At 44.2% G+C, this 17,968-nt stretch overlaps 1 long non-coding RNA gene across 1 annotated transcript; it reads right to left on the reverse strand.

Annotated features, from left to right (window-relative positions):
- Window positions 1-1,091: 1,091 nt before the first annotated feature.
- On the reverse strand, window positions 1,092-5,874 carry LOC148315567 (uncharacterized). The gene is made up of 3 exons (XR_015840804.1): window positions 5,771-5,874; window positions 5,595-5,695; window positions 1,092-1,167 (listed from the first exon to the last, which is right to left on the reverse strand). It is a non-coding gene; the product is annotated as an uncharacterized LOC148315567 (long non-coding RNA).
- Window positions 5,875-17,968: the final 12,094 nt, after the last annotated feature.

Genomic DNA, 17,968 nt, shown 5'->3' on the forward strand with positions numbered 1-17,968 from the left:
CTCCATAAAATTTACAAAAAGCGAGGTGAAACACTCAACCAGGGCTGCTTTTTTGAACATTTCTCGAGGGCCATGGCGAGCCATTTCAAAAAAGCTGCACAACTAACGGATAAAATATTGATAAATTTGCTCTGCCTGATGTGTGTGTAAAGTTTCACGAGTTGTCGTTCATATTTAGAACCTCATAATCAGCGTTGTTTTATTGCCGAACAGTGCAATGCCACTCCCACAACTTTTCACGAAAAAGGATGAATTTCGTATTGTGACATCCTCATGGCCGAAACAGTCATCCGAGCATATATGAGGGCGACCTTGTTGAGTTGCACGGAGAAAAACATCCAAGAAAATAATTTGTATTAGCTTTTACCAGTTGGTGGCGCTACTACTACGATGAAAAATAAGTTGGTAGATGTCTTCAGGGCTGAAGTATCCTCAAATGTGTACAACTTCGAGAAGATAGGATCATCTGAGTCATGTTGCCGGAGCTTTTGTTGCCACAAAGTACAATCGGACTTTTCAGCACCGTAATAGCCACGCCTTTTGCCAAAACGTCACAAAATTCGGCAGAGAGTAAGATCATTGTCTTGAGTCTTTTCTGACAAATTTTCAGTCGGATTCGTCAAAAGGGCACCGTGCAGTATGTGAAAATTAAAATAAAAACACATTTTTGATTCCACTTGGCGGCGCTGTGTGTATAACAAAATAATAACATTAAGATGTCTTCAGGTCGGGACGTTTTATTTACAGGTGAAGGTTTGGATTTTTAGGAGCATGTGCAGGGGAGTTATTAAGCATTCATTTATTTGTATTAGGTTCATTTTGTCTTCTTATTATTGATATTTGACAGATTCATTAAAAGCAGACAATTATGTTTTAGGTTAATTTTTTACCTGACATGTTTCGGCGAGTCTTTCGCCTTCTTCAGAGTGTCGCATGATGGTGTCTTGAGACCCGTCTTTATCAGCTGATGTTCCATGAGGGTGTGACTTACCTGTCAAAAAAATGAAAAATCAGAGCAGTAAAAGAACAAGCACAACATGAATATTACAAATCAGCAATCACTGACCACTGCAAAAGGGAAAACCACATCATGGACCGGGAGAAGGGCAGGGTCATCCGCAACGAAGAGAACAAACAACAGCGCTGGATCAGAGAGGCCATTGAGATCTGCAAGCGAGGCATAAAAACCATGAACAGAGACAAGGGAGCCTTCATCCTCTCTACCACCTGGAGCAGCATCTTGGCGGAGTGAACGGACAGCGGGGGGCGTGACTTGCCTTCATTCTTGTGACAGGTAAGTCACGCCCTCATGGAACATCAGCTGATAAAGACGGGTCACAAGACACCATCATGTGACACTCTGAAGAAGGCGAAAGACTTTCATATTGTGACATCCTCAAGGCCTAAACACTCATCCGAACAAACATAAGGTAGATTTTGTTAACCTGCCCGGAGAAAAACATCAACGAAAATAATTTGTATTTGTTTTAACCAGTTGGTGGCGCTACCACTGCGATCAAAAATAAGTTGGCAGCCGTCTTCAGGGCCTGAATATCCTCAAATGTGAAAAATTTCGAGAAGATGGATCATCTGAATCATTTTGCAGGAACTTTTGTTGCCACGGAGATTAATCAGACTCTGCGGCACCGTAATAGCCACGCCCTTCGAAGGAAAGTCACAAAAATAGGGATAGAGTAAGATCAATGTCTTGAGTCTTTTCTAGCCAATTTTCAATCGGATTCGTTAAAAGGGCACCGTGCAGTACGTCAAAATGTATAAAATTATATTGATTGGCGCAAGGTGTATAACTGAATATAAACATATCGATGTCTTCAGGTACCGACTCTTTATGTACATGTGAAGTTTTGGATTTTTAGCAGCATGTGCAGGAGAGTTATTAAGCATTTTGTCCATTGCGGCGAAGGAAATCTTAAGTGAAAACTTCGAAGCCCCGCCCCCGTTCATATAGTATTTCGGAAACAAAAGATTTTAGCCCCAGTGTTTGTCCCAGGTCTTAAGATGCTACAGACAGAATTTTAAGGCAATCAGATGAAGCCTTTAGGATCAGGGTGCAAAAGAATGACCCCTGTAAACATGCAAAAAAGGGCAAAAGTCGGACTTTCAAAAATTCATAACTCACTTCCTGTTCATATTAGACGTTAAAATATCAAATTTTTCGCCATGCCCGATGAGACTGCCAAGTTTGGTGAATTTTTGTGCATGTTTCGGGGGTCAAAAATGCGATCGAACAATCGGAAAAATAATAATAATAATAATTTCTACAAAAACAATAGGGACTTCGCAGCCGTCGCAGCTCGGGCCCTAATAACAATAGGGACCTCGCAGCGGTCACTGCTCGGGCCCTAATAATATTAATAATAATAATTTCCACAAAAACAATGGGGACCTCGTAGCGGTCGCTGCTCGGGCCCTAATAATAATTTCTACATAAACAATAGGGACCTCGCCGCGGTCGCTGCTCGGGCCCCAATAATAATTTCTACACAAAGTCCATTGTGGTGACCCGCCCCCTTTTAAGTAAATTCAAAATGGCCGACTTCCTGTAAAACCTAGCTCATTGCTCCAAGAGACTTTTTTGTAGGTCTTGGTCTTATACATACAGTGAACCCTCGCTACTTCGCGGTTCACCTTTCGCGGGTTCAGTGCTTCGCGGGTATAAAAAATATTCGGGGGCATTGTAGTTTCGCCGAGCGGCACGACGGGGCGCTGGAGCGGTTAGACGGCCGGCGTGCGCCGAAGAAGAGCGTGGGCGAAGAGGAGAGTGGACGAAGAAGAGCACGTTCCCCCGGACACGATCGGTGGCGACGTTTCGCGCGGTTCGGACCGTACCAGAGCTCCGGCCGGCGTGCGTGGCAGTTAAGCCGTAGAGGAGCACCTTCCCCGGGCACGGGCGGTGCCAAGCGGCCCCTAAGTTTAATGGAATGGAAGCTCCGGAGGAGGAGGGCATGCTCGCGTCACAGTAAGCCGAAGAGGAGCACCTTCCCCGGGCACGGGTGGTTCCAAGCGGCCCCTAAGTTTAACCGAATGGAAGCTCCGGGGGAGGAGGGTGGGCGTGTGTCACAGTTAAGCCGAATTGGAGCACCTCTTCCGCCCGGGCACGAGCGGAGCGCGAAGCTGTCAGTTATGAATGAATAAATGAATAAATAAATAAATAAATAAAGAATGGCACCTTTCATTGCACAGGGCACACCGGACGGCGTACCAGCAGGTAAAAGTCGGAGTAATTAAATAAATACAAAAAGAATGGCTGGGGAATAAAAAAATAATACGTTTTAATAATAATTTGTTTTTTTTGTTATAACATGAATTTCACTCTCTCTCTCCCCGTATATATATATATATATATATATATATATATTGTATTTTTTTTTAAAGCATTTTTGAAGGTGCGCCGCTACTTCGCGGATTTTCAGTTTTCGCGGGTGGTCTCGGTCCCCATTAACCGCGATAACCGAGGGTTCACTGTACTCCATAAAATTTACAAAAAGCGAGGTGAAACACTCAACCAGGGCTGCTCTGCATGTTGTGCTGGGCCACCTGGAACAACAGCGGAGCTATGCAAGGATGCTCTTTGTGGACTACAGCTCGGCATTCAACACAATCATCCCAGACATCCTCGTCGCCAAACTGGACACTCTCGGCCTCCCTGCCCTCACACACATCTGGATTAAGGACTTTCTGACCAACAGACCCCAGACTGTGTTGCTCGGCCCCTACACGTCCTCCACCCTCATGGTGAGCACCGGTTCCCCCCAAGGATGCGTGCTGAGCCCTCTCCTGTACGCCCTCTACACCTACGACTGCAGCCCGGCCCACGGCAACAACACCATCGTCAAGTTTGCTGACGACACGACAGTGGTCGGTCTGATCTCGGAAGGTGACGAGACAGCCTACAGAGAGGAGGTAGGGAGACTGACAACTTGGTGCAAGGACAACAGACTGCACCTTAACTCTGCTAAAACAAAGGAGATTGTCGTCGACTTCAGGAGGAACAAGACGCTGCCGCACCCCTCTGCATCGAAGGCGTGTGTGTGGAGAGGGTCCACACGTTCAAGTTCCTGGGAGTACAGATCTCCGATGACCTTTCTTGGAGTCACAACACCACAGCAGTGGTAAAGAAGGTCCGCCAACGTCTGCACTTCCTGAGAGTCCTCAGGAAATTCAACCTGGACAGGAAGCTGCTGCTGGCCTTCTACCACTCGTCCATCGAGAGCCTGCTGACGTACTGTGTCTCCACCTGGTACAGCGGCTGCACTGAGGCGGACAGAGTGAGGCTCCAGAGGACAGTCAAAACAGCGCAAAGGATTATTGGCTGCCCTCTCCCCTCGCTGTCGGACATCTACACCGCCCGGTGCCTCAGAGGGGCTCTCAACATCGTCAAAGACAATACCCACCCAAACTCACACCTGTTCGACCGGTTGCCCTCTGGCAGGCGCTACAGATGCATCAAATCAAGGACCAATAGACTGAGAAACAGTTTCTTTCCGAGAGCCATCTCCATACTGAACTCTCACACACACACACGAGACCACCCTAACCTTGCAAAACAGCATTGTGATGTGTTTCTATATGCCCTATTCAGTACTGAATTCCATTGCACTGTCTTATTTATTTATCTAATTTATATATTGTCTGTATTATTGTTGTATTGCACTGGAGAGGGGAGCCCTCTAATCTCGTTGCACACTTGAGTACAATGACAATAAAGGGATTTCTATTTCTATTCTATTCTTTTTTTAACTTTTCTCGAGGGCCAAGGCGAGCCATTTCAAAAAAGCTGCACAACTAACGTATAAAATATTGATAAATTTGCTCTGCCTGATGTGTGTGTAAAGTTTCACGAGTTGTCGTTCATATTTAGAACCTCATAATCAGCGTTGTTTTATTGCCGAACAGTGCAATGCCACTCCCACAACCTTTCACGAAAAAGGATGAATTTCGTATTGTGACATCCTCATGGCCGAAACAGTCATCCGAGCATATATGAGGGCGACCTTGTTGAGTTGCACGGAGAAAAACATCCAAGAAAATAACTTGTATTAGCTTTTACCAGTTGGTGGCGCTACTACTACGATGAAAAATAAGTTGGTAGATGTCTTCAGGGCTGAAGTATCCTCAAATGTGTACAACTTCGAGAAGATAGGATCATCTGAGTCATGTTGCCGGAGCTTTTGTTGCCACAAAGTACAATCGGACTTTTCAGCACCGTAATAGCCACGCCTTTTGCCAAAACGTCACAAAATTCGGCAGAGAGTAAGATCATTGTCTTGAGTCTTTTCTGACTAATTTTCAGTCGGATTCGTCAAAAGGGCACCGTGCAGTACGTGAAAATTAAAATAAAAACACATTTTTGATTCCACTTGGCGGCGCTGTGTGTATAACAAAATAATAACATTAAGATGTCTTCAGGTCGGGACGTTTTATTTACAGGTGAAGGTTTGGATTTTTAGGAGCATGTGCAGGGGCGTTATTAAGCATTCATTTATTTGTATTAGGTTCATTTTGTCTTCTTATTATTGATATTTGACTGATTCATTAAAAGCAGACAATTATGTTTTAGGTTAATTTTTTACCTGACATGTTTCGGCGAGTCTTTCGCCTTCTTCAGAGTGTCGCATGATGGTGTCTTGAGACCCGTCTTTATCAGCTGATGTTCCATGTGGGTGTGACTTACCTGTCAAAAAAATGAAAAATCAGAGCAGTAAAAGAACAAGCACAACATGAACATTACAAATCAGCAATCACTGACCACTGCAAAAGGGAAAACCACATCATGGACCGGGAGAAGGGCAAGGTCATCCGCACCGAAGAGAACAAACAACAGCGCTGGATCAGAGAGGCCATTGAGATCTGCAAGCGAGGCATAAAAACCATGAACAGAGACAATCCTCTCTACCACCTGGAGCAGCATCTTGGCGGAGTGAACGGACAGCGGGGGGCGTGACTTGCCTTCATTCTTGTGACAGGTAAGTCACGCCCTCATGGAACATCAGCTGATAAAGACGGGTCACAAGACACCATCATGTGACACTCTGAAGAAGGCGAAAGACTTTCGTATTGTGACATCCTCAAGGCCTAAACACTCATCCGAGCAAATATAAGGTAGATTTTGTTAACCTGCCCGGAGAAAAAAATCAACGAAAATAATTTGTATTTGTTTTAACCAGTTGGTGGCGCTACCACTGCGATCAAAAATAAGTTGGCAGCCGTCTTCAGGGCCTGAATATCCTCAAATGTGAAAAATTTCGAGAAGATGGATCATCTGAATCATTTTGCAGGAACTTTTGTTGCCACGGAGAATAATCAGACTCTGCGGCACCGTAATAGCCACGCCCTTCGAAGGAAAGTCACAAAAATAGGGATAGAGTAAGATCAATGTCTTGAGTCTTTTCTAGCCAATTTTCAATCGGATTCGTTAAAAGGGCACCGTGCAGTACGTCAAAATGTAAAAAATGATATTGATTGGCGCAAGGTGTATAACAGAGTATAAACATATAGATGTCTTCAGGTACCGACTCTTTATGTACATGTGAAGTTTTGGATTTTTAGCAGCATGTGCAGGAGAGTTATTAAGCATTTTGTCCATTGCGGCGAAGGAAATCTTAAGTGAAAACTTTGAAGCCCCGCCCCCGTCATATAGTATTTCGGAAACAAAAGATTTTAGCCCCAATTTTAGCCCCAGTGTTTGTCCCAGGTCTTAAGATGCTACAGACAGAATTTTAAGGCAATCAGATGAAGCCTTTAGGATCAGGGTGCAAAAGAATGACCCCTGTAAACATGCAAAAAAGGGCAAAAGTCGGACTTTCAAAAATTCATAACTCACTTCCTGTTCATATTAGACGTTTAAAATATCAAATTTCTCCCCATGCCCGATGAGACTGCCAAGTTTGGTGAGTTTTTGTGCATGTTTCGGGGGTCAAAAATGCAATCGAACAATCGGAAAAATAATAATAATAATAATTTCTACAAAAACAACAGGGACTTCGCAGCGGTCGCTGCTCAGGCCCTAATAATAATAATAATAATAATAATAAAAGTAATAATATTTTCTACAAAAACAATAGGGACCTCGCAGCCGTCGCAGCTCGGGCCCTAATAACAATTTCTAGAAAAACAATAGGGACCTCGCAGCGGTCACTGCTCGGGCCCTAATAATAATAATAATAATAATTTCTACAAAAACAATAGGGACCTCGCCGCGGTCGCTGCTCGGGCCCCAATTATAATTTCTACACAAAGTCCATTGTGGTGACCCGCCCCCTTTTAAGTAAATTCAAAATGGCCGACTTCCTGTAAAACCTAGCTCATTGCTCCAAGAGACTTTTTTGTAGGTCTTGGTCTTATACATACAGTGAACCCTCGCTACTTGGCGGTTCACCTTTCGCGGGTTCAGTGCTTCGCGGGTCTAAAAAATATTCGGGGGCATTGTAGTTTCGCCGAGCGGCACGACGGGGCGCTGGAGCGGTTAGACGGCCGGTGTGCGCCGAAGAAGAGCGTGGGCGAAGAGGAGAGTGGACGAAGAAGAGCACGTTCCCCCGGACACGATCGGTGGCGACGTTTCGCGCGGTTCGGACAGTACCAGAGCTCCGGCCGGCGTGCGTGGCAGTTAAGCCGTAGAGGAGAACCTTCCCCGGGCACGGGCGGTGCCAAGCGGCCCCTAAGTTTAACCGAATGGAAGCTCCGGAGGAGGAGGGCATGCTCGCGTCACAGTAAGCCGAAGAGGAGCACCTTCCCCGGGCACGGGCGATTCCAAGCGGCCCCTAAGTTTAACCGAATGGAAGCTCCGGAGGAGGAGGGCATGCTCGCGTCACAGTAAGCCGAAGAGGAGCACCTTCCCCGGGCACGGGCGGTGCCAAGCGGCCCCTAAGTTTAACCGAATGGAAGCTCCGGGGGAGGAGGGCGGGTGTGTGTCACAGTTAAGCCGAATTGGAGCACCTCTTCCGCCCGGGCACGAGCGGAGCGCGAAGCTGTCAGTTATGAATGTATAAAAGAATAAATAAATAAATGAATAAAGAATGCCACCTTTCATTTCACAGGGCACACCGGACGGCGTACCAGCAGATAAAAGTCGGAGTAATTAAATAAATACAAAAAGAATGGCTGGGGAATAAAAAAATAATACGTTTTAATAATAATTTGGTTTTTTTGTTATAACATGAATTTCACTCTCTCTCTCCCCGTATATATATATATATATATATATATATATATATATATATATATATATTTATATATTTATTATATATATTGTATATTTTTTTAAGCATTTTTGAAGGTGCGCCGCTACTTCGCGGATTTTCAGTTTTCGCGGGTGGTCTCTGTCCCCATTAACCGCGATTACCGAGGGTTCACTGTACTCCATAAAATTTACAAAAAGCGAGGTGAAACACTCAACCAGGGCTGCTTTTTTTAACATTTCTCGAGGGCCATGGCGAGCCATTTCAAAAAAGCTGCACAACTAACGTATAAAATATTGATAAATTTGCTCGGCCTGATGTGTGTGTAAAGTTTCACGAGTTGTCGTTCATATTTAGAACCTCATAATCAGCGTTGTTTTATTGCCGAACAGTGCAATGCCACTCCCACAACTTTACACGAAAAAGGACGAATTTCGTATTGTGACATCCTCATGGCCGAAACAGTCATCCGAGCATATATGAGGGCGACCTTGTTGAGTTGCACGGGGAAAAACATCCAAGAAAATAACTTGTATTAGCTTTTACCAGTTGGTGGCGCTACTACTACGATGAAAAATAAGTTGGTCGATGTCTTCAGGGCTGAAGTATCCTCAAATGTGTACAACTTCGAGAAGATAGGATCATCTGAGTCATGTTGCCGGAGCTTTTGTTGCCACAGAGTACAATCTGACTTTTCAGCACCGTAATAGCCACGCCTTTTGCCAAAACGTCACAAAATTCGGCAGAGAGAAAGATCATTGTCTTGAGTCTTTTCTGACTAATTTTCAGTCGGATTTGTCAAAAGGGCACCGTGCAGGATGTGAAAATTAAAATAAAAACACATTTTTGATTCCACTTGGCGGCGCTGTGTGTAGAACAAAATAATAACATTAAGATGTCTTCAGGTCGGGACGTTTTATTTACAGGTGAAGGTTTGGATTTTCAGGAGCATGTGCAGGGGAGTTATTAAGCATTCATTTATTTGTATTAGGTTCATTTTGACTTCTTATTATTGATATTTGACTGATTCATTAAAAGCAGACAATTATGTTTTAGGTTAATTTTTTACCTGACATGTTTCGGCGAGTCTTTCGCCTTCTTCAGAGTGTCGCATGATGGTGTCTTGAGACCCGTCTTTATCAGCTGATGTTCCATGAGGGTGTGACTTACCTGTCAAAAAAATGAAAAATCAGAGCAGTAAAAGAACAAGCACAACATGAACATTACAAATCAGCAATCACTGACCACTGCAAAAGGGAAAACCACATCATGGACCGGGAGAAGGGCAGGGTCATCCGCACCGAAGAGAACAAACAACAGCGCTGGATCAGAGAGGCCATTGAGATCTGCAAGCGAGGCATAAAAACCATGAACAGAGACAAGGGAGCCTTCATCCTCTCTACCACCTAGAGCAGCATCTTGGCGGAGTGAACGGACAGCGGGGGGTGTGACTTGCCTTCATTCTTGTGACAGGTAAGTCACGCCCTCATGGAACATCAGCTGATAAAGACGGGTCACAAGACACCATCATGTGACACTCTGAAGAAGGCGAAAGACTTTCGTATTGTGACATCCTCAAGGCCTAAACACTCATCCGAGCAAATATAAGGTAGATTTTGTGAACCTGCCCGGAGAAAAACATCAACGAAAATAATTTGTATTTGTTTTAACCAGTTGGTGGCGCTACCACTGCGATCAAAAATAAGTTGGCAGCCGTCTTCAGGGCCTGAATATCCTCAAATGTGAAAAATTTCGAGAAGATGGATCATCTGAATCATTTTGCAGGAACTTTTGTTGCCACGGAGAATAATCAGACTCTGCGGCACCGCAATAGCCACGCCCTTCGAAGGAAAGTCACAAAAATAGGGATAGAGTAAGATCAATGTCTTGAGTCTTTTCTAGCCAATTTTCAATCGGATTCGTTAAAAGGGCACCGTGCAGTTCGTCAAAATGTAAAAAATGTTATTGATTGGCGCAAGGTGTATAACAGAATATAAACATATAGATGTCTTCAGGTACCGACTCTTTATGTACATGTGAAGTTTTGGATTTTTAGCAGCATGTGCAGGAGAGTTATTAAGCATTTTGTCCATTGCGGCGAAGGAAATCTTAAGTGAAAACTTTGAAGCCCCGCCCCCGTCATATAGTATTTCGGAAACAAAAGATTTTAGCCCCAGTGTTTGTCCCAGGTCTTAAGATGCTACAGACAGAATTTTAAGGCAATCAGATGAAGCCTTTAGGATCAGGGTGCAAAAGAATGACCCCTGTAAACATGCAAAAAAGGGCAAAAGTCGGACTTTCAAAAATTCATAACTCACTTCCTGTTCATATTAGACGTTAAAATATCAAATTTCTCGCCATGCCCGATGAGACTGCCAAGTTTGGTGAGTTTTTGTGCATGTTTCGGGGTCAAAAATGCGATCGTACAATCGGAAAAATAATAATAATAATAATTTCTACAAAAACAACAGGGACTTCGCAGCGGTCGCTGCTCAGGCCCTAATAATAATAATAATAATAATAATAAAAGTAATGATATTTTCTACAAAAACAATAGGGACCTCGCAGCCGTCGCAGCTCGGGCCCTAATAACAATTTCTAGAAAAACAATAGGGACCTCGCAGCGGTCACTGCTCGGGCCCTAATAATAATAATAATAATAATTTCCACAAAAACAATGGGGACCTCGTAGCGGTCGCTGCTCGGGCCCTAATAATAATTTCTACATAAACAATAGGGACCTCGCCGCGGTCGCTGCTCGGGCCCCAATAATAATTTCTACACAAAGTCCATTGTGGTGACCCGCCCCTTTTAAGTAAATTCAAAATGGCCGACTTCCTGTAAAACCTAGCTCATTGCTTCAAGAGACTTTTTTGTAGGTCTTGGTCTTATACATACAGTGAACCCTCGCTACTTCGCGGTTCACCTTTCGCGGGTTCAGTGCTTCGCGGGTATAAAAAATATTCGGGGGCATTGTAGTTTCGCCGAGTGGCACGACGGGCGCTGGAGCGGTTAGACGGCCGGCGTGCGCCGGAGAAGAGCGTGGGCGAAGAGGAGAGTGGACGAAGAAGAGCACGTTCCCCCGGACACGATCGGTGGCGACGTTTCGCGCGGTTCGGACCGTACCAAGGCTCCGGCCGGCGTGCGTGGCAGTTAAGCCGTAGAGGAGCACCGTCCCCGGGCACGGGCGGTGCCAAGCGGCCCCTAAGTTTAACCGAATGGAAGCTCCGGAGGAGGAGGGCATGCTCGCGTCACAGTAAGCCGAAGAGGAGCACCTTCCCCAGGCACGGGCGGTTCCAAGCGGCCCCTAAGTTTAACCAAATGGAAGCTCCGGAGGAGGAGGGCATGCTCGCGTCACAGTAAGCCGAAGAGGAGCACCTTTGCCGGGCACGGGCGGTTCCAAGCGGCCCCTAAGTTTAACCGAATGGAAGCTCCGGAGGAGGCGGGCATGCTCGCGTCACAGTAAGCCGAAGAGGAGCACCTTCCCCGGGCACGGGCGGTGCCAAGCGGCCCCTAAGTTTAACCGAATGGAAGCTCCGGGGGAGGAGGGCGGGCGTGTGTCACAGTTAAGCCGAATTGGAACACCTCTTCCGCCCGGACACGAACGGAGCGCGAAGCTGTCAGTTATGAATGAATAAATGAATAAATAAATAAATAATTAAAGAATGCCACCTTTCATTTCACAGGGAACACCGGACGGCGTACCAGCTGGTAAAAGTCGGAGTAATTAAATAAATACAAAAAGAATGGCTGGGGAATAAAAAAATAATACGTTTTAATAATAATTTGGTTTTTTTGTTATAACATGAATTTCACTCTCTCTCTCTCTCTCTCCCCGTATATATATATATATATATATATATATATATATATATATATATATATATATATATATATTTATTATATATATTGTATTTTCTTTTAAGCATTTTTGAAGGTGCGCCGCTACTTCGCGGATTTTCAGTTTCCGCGGGTGGTCTCGGTCCCCATTAACCGCGATAACCGAGGGTTCACTGTACTCCATAAAATTTACAAAAAGCGAGGTGAAACACTCAACCAGGGCTGCTTTTTTGAACATTTCTCGAGGGCCATGGCGAGCCATTTCAAAAAAGCTGCACAACTAACGTATAAAATATTGATAAATTTGCTCTGCCTGATGTGTGTGTCAAGTTTCACGAGTTGTCGTTCATATTTAGAACCTCATAATCAGCGTTGTTTTATTGCCAAACAGTGCAATGCCACTCCCACAACTTTTCACGAAAAAGGATGAATTTCGTATTGTGACATCCTCATGGCCGAAACAGTCCTCGGAGCATATATGAGGGCGACCTTGTTGAGTTGCACGGAGAAAAACATCCAAGAAAATAACTTGTATTAGCTTTTACCAGTTGGTGGCGCTACTACTACGATGAAAAATAAGTTGGTAGATGTCTTCAGGGCTGAAGTATCCTCAAATGTGTACAACTTCGAGAAGATAGGATCATCTGAGTCATGTTGCCGGAGCTTTTGTTGCCACAGAGTACAATCGGACTTTTCAGCACCGTAATAGCCACGCCTTTTGCCAAAACGTCACAAAATTCGGCAGAGAGTAAGATCATTGTCTTGAGTCTTTTCTGACTAATTTTCAGTCGGATTCGTCAAAAGGGCACCGTGCAGTACGTGGAAATTAAAATAAAAACAAATTTTTGATTCCACTTGGCGGCGCTGTGTGTATAACAAAATAATAACATTAAGATGTCTTCAGGTCGGGACATTTTATTGACAGGTGAAGGTTTGGATTATTAGGAGCATGTGCAGGGGAGTTATTAAGCATTCATTTATTTGTATGAGGTTCATTTTGTCTTCTTATTATTGATATTTGACAGATTCATTAAAAGCAGACAATTATGTTTTAGGTAAATGTTTTACCTGACATGTTTCGGCGAGTCTTTCGCCTTCTTCAGAGTGTCGCATGATGGTGTCTTGAGACCCGTCTTTATCAGCTTATGTTCCATGAGGGTGTGAATTACCTGTCAAAAAAATGAAAAATCATAGCAGTAAAAGAACAAGCACAACATGAATATTACAAATCAGCAATCACTGACCACTGCAGAAGGGAAAACCATATCATGGACCGGGCGAAGGGCAGGGTCATCCGCACCGAAGAGAACAAACAACAGCGCTGGATCAGAGAGGCCATTGAGATCTGCAAGCGAGGCATAAAAACCATGAACAGAGACAAGGGAGCCTTCATCCTCTCTACCACCTGGAGCAGCATCTTGGCGGAGTGAACGGACAGCGGGGGGTGTGACTTGCCTTCATTCTTGTGACAGGTAAGTCACGCCCTCATGGAACATCAGCTGATAAAGACGGGTCACAAGACACCATCATGTGACACTCTGAAGAAGGCGAAAGACTTTCGTATTGTGACATCCTCAAGGCCTAAACACTAATCCGAGCAAATATAAGGTAGATTTTGTGAACCTGCCCGGAGAAAAACATCAACGAAAATAATTTGTATTTGTTTTACCAGTTGGTGGCGCTACCACTGCGATCAAAAATAAGTTGGCAGCCGTCTTCAGGGCCTGAATATCCTCAAATGTGAAAAATTTCGAGAAGATGGATCATCTGAATCATTTTGCAGGAACTTTTGTTGCCACGGAGAATAATCAGACTCTGCGGCACCGCAATAGCCACGCCCTTCGAAGGAAAGTCACAAAATTAGGGATAGAGTAAGATCAATGTCTTGAGTCTTTTCTCGCCAATTTTCAATCGGATTCGTTAAAAGGGCACCGTGCAGTATGTCAAAACGTAAAAAATGATATTGATTGGCGCAAGGTGTATAACAGAATATAAACATATAGATGTCTTCAGGTACCGACTCTTTATGTACATGTGAAGTTTTGGATTTTTAGCAGCATGTGCAGGAGAGTTATTAAGCATTTTGTCCATTGCGGCGAAGGAAATCTTAAGTGAAAACTTTGAAGCCCCGCCCCCGTCATATAGTATTTCGGAAACAAAAGATTTTAGCCCCAGTGTTTGTCCCAGGTCTTAAGATGCTACAGACAAAATTTTAAGGCAATCAGATGAAGCCTTTAGGATCAGGGTGCAAAAGAATGACCCCAGTAAACATGCAAAAAAGGGCAAAAGTCGGACTCTCAAAAATTCAAAACTCACTTCCTGTTCATATTAGACGTTAAAATATCAAATTTCTCGCCATGCCCGATGAGACTGCCAAGTTTGGTGAGTTTTTGTGCATGTTTCGGGGGTCAAAAATGCGATCGAACAATCGGAAAAATAATAATAATAATAATTTCTACAAAAACAACAGGGACTTCGCAGCGGTCGCTGCTCAGGCCCTAATAATAATAATAATAATAATAATAAAAAAAGTAATAATATTTTCTAGAAAAACAATAGGGACCTCGCAGCCGTCGCAGCTCGGGCCCTAATAACAATTTCTAGAAAAACAATAGGGACCTCGCAGCGGTCACTGCTCGGGCCCTAATAATAATAATAATAATAATTTCCACAAAAACAATGGGGACCTCGTAGCGGTCGCTGCTCGGGCCCTAATAATAATTTCTACATAAACAATAGGGACCTCGCCGCGGTCGCTGCTCGGGCCCCAATAATAATTTCTACACAAAGTCCATTGTGGTGACCCGCCCCCTTTTAAGTAAATTCAAAATGGCCGACTTCCTGTAAAACCTAGCTCATTGCTCCAAGAGACTTTTTTGTAGGTCTTGGCCTTATACATACAGTGAACCCTCGCTACTTCGCGGTTCACCTTTCGCGGGTTCAGTGCTTCGCGGGTATAAAAAATATTCGGGGGCATTGTAGATTCGCCGAGCGGCACGACGGGCGCTGGAGCGGTTAAACGGCCGGCGTGCGCCGAAGAAGAGCGTGGGCGAAGAGGAGATTGGACGAAGAAGAGCACGTTCCCCCGGACACGATCGGTGGCGACGTTTCGCGCGGTTCGGACCGTACCAGAGCTCCGGCCGGCGTGCGTGGCAGTTAAGCCGTAGAGGAGCACCTTCCCCGGGCACGGGCGGTGCCAAGCGGCCCCTAAGTTTAACCGAATGGAAGCTCCGGAGGAGGAGGGCATGCTCGCGTCACAGTAAGCCGAAGAGGAGCACCTTCCCCGGGCACGGGCGGTTCCAAGCGGCCCCTAAGTTTAACCGAATGGAAGCTCCGGAGGAGGAGGGCATGCTCGCGACACAGTAAGCCGAAGAGGAGCACCTTCCCCGGGCACGGGCGGTGCCAAGCGGCCCCTAAGTTTAACCGAATGGAAGCTCCGGGGGAGGAGGGCGGGCGTGTGTCACAGTTAAGCCGAATTGGAACACCTCTTCCGCCCGGACACGAACGGAGCGCGAAGCTGTCAGTTATGAATGAATAAATGAATAAATAAATAAATAATTAAAGAATGCCACCTTTCATTTCACAGGGAACACCGGACGGCGTACCAGCTGGTAAAAGTCGGAGTAATTAAATAAATACAAAAAGAATGGCTGGGGAATAAAAAAATAATACGTTTTAATAATAATTTGGTTTTTTTGTTATAACATGAATTTCACTCTCTCTCTCTCTCTCTCCCCGTATATATATATATATATATATATATATATATATATATTTATTATATATATTGTATTTTCTTTTAAGCATTTTTGAAGGTGCGCCGCTACTTCGCGGATTTTCAGTTTCCGCGGGTGGTCTCGGTCCCCATTAACCGCGATAACCGAGGGTTCACTGTACTCCATAAAATTTACAAAAAGCGAGGTGAAACACTCAACCAGGGCTGCTTTTTTGAACATTTCTCGAGGGCCATGGCGAGCCATTTCAAAAAAGCTGCACAACTAACGTATAAAATATTGATAAATTTGCTCTGCCTGATGTGTGTGTCAAGTTTCACGAGTTGTCGTTCATATTTAGAACCTCATAATCAGCGTTGTTTTATTGCCAAACAGTGCAATGCCACTCCCACAACTTTTCACGAAAAAGGATGAATTTCGTATTGTGACATCCTCATGGCCGAAACAGTCCTCCGAGCATATATGAGGGCGACCTTGTTGAGTTGCACGGAGAAAAACATCCAAGAAAATAACTTGTATTAGCTTTTACCAGTTGGTGGCGCTACTACTACGATGAAAAATAAGTTGGTAGATGTCTTCAGGACTGAAGTATCCTCAAATGTGTACAACTTCGAGAAGATAGGATCATCTGAGTAATGTTGCCGGAGCTTTTGTTGCCACAGAGTACAATCGGACTTTTCAGCACCGTAATAGCCACGCCTTTTGCCAAAACGTCACAAAATTCGGCAGAGAGTAAGTGAGTCTTTTCTGACTAATTTTCAGTCGGATTCGTCAAAAGGGCACCGTGCAGTACGTGAAAATTAAAATAAAAACAAATTTTTGATTCCACTTGGCGGCGCTGTGTGTATAACAAAATAATAACATTAAGATGTCTTCAGGTCGGGACGTTTTATTTACAGGTGAAGGTTTGGATTTTTAGGAGCATGTCCAGGGGAGTTATTAAGCATTCATTTATTTGTATTAGGTTCATTTTGTCTTCTTATTATTGATATTTGACTGATTCATTAAAAGCAGACAATTATGTTTTAGGTTAATTTTTTACCTGACATGTTTCGGCGAGTCTTTCGCCTTCTTCAGAGTGTCGCATGATGGTGTCTTGAGACCCGTCTTTATCAGCTGATGTTCCATGAGGGTGTGACTTACCTGTCAAAAAAATTAAAAAATCAGAGCAGTAAAAGAACAAGCACAACATGAACATTACAAATCAGCAATCACTGACCACTGCAAAAGGGAAAACCACATCATGGACTGGGAGAAGGGCAGGGTCATCCGCACCGGAGAGAACAAACTACAGCGCTGGATCAAAGAAGCAATTGAGATCTGCAAGCGAGGCATAAAAACCATGAACAGAGACAAGGGAGCCTTCATCCTCTCTACCACCTGGAGCAGCATCTTGGCGGAGTGAACGGACAGCGGGGGGCGTGACTTGCCTTCATTCTTGTGACAGGTAAGGCACGCCTTCATGGAACATCAGCTGATAAAGACTGGTCACAAGACACCATCACAGGGTTCGAAGTTAACTTTAAAAACTGCTTCCCCATAGGGCAAGTGCCACTAAAATTTGCCTTGCCCGAGTGGCCAAATTACTTGCCCAACTAGGGCAAGTGACAATTTTTTTTCTCTTGCCCTGAGTGACTTTTTGTATGACAAAGTGTCTAATTACAAATTGCATGAATTTTTTGTTCGGACAGTTCCCGCCTAGAAAGAATTAAAAATACGTTACAATCATAAGTGTTGCTTATATAAAAATGTATCATGTATTAACACATTAATTAGGTGTCTGCTGACCCAGGATTATGTTATTGTTATGTTATGTTATATATCAAAGAGAATGTGGAATGACACTGAACGATGGAAGGTGGAAGGATGTGGAAAGATCGTGAATGACATTGAATGATTTGGAATGACACTGAAAGATTTTGAATAATACTGAATGACACTGAATGAAGTAAAACTCTCTGGGAACGGGCCAATTCAAGATAGCTGCCGCACTGTGGGGGAGGCTTTGGTACCAAATTTGGAAAGAGACCCAAACGGTTGGGTCCATTTTATATCAGTGTGGGGGTGAAACGTTGGTCTTGGCGGAGCTGTCTGAATATTGGAGAAGTGAGAAGACAAAGTAAAACAGAACAATTAAAATCACTCTTCAAATACATATTGTTTGGTAAGCAGAGCATGATTTACAGCTCACCATTT

This window comes from Idiotropiscis lumnitzeri, unplaced genomic scaffold, assembly GCF_059441095.1.
Source record: "Idiotropiscis lumnitzeri isolate Australia: NSW breed Sydney's pygmy pipehorse unplaced genomic scaffold, RoL_Ilum_1.0 HiC_scaffold_95, whole genome shotgun sequence".
NCBI lineage: Eukaryota > Metazoa > Chordata > Actinopteri > Syngnathiformes > Syngnathidae > Idiotropiscis > Idiotropiscis lumnitzeri.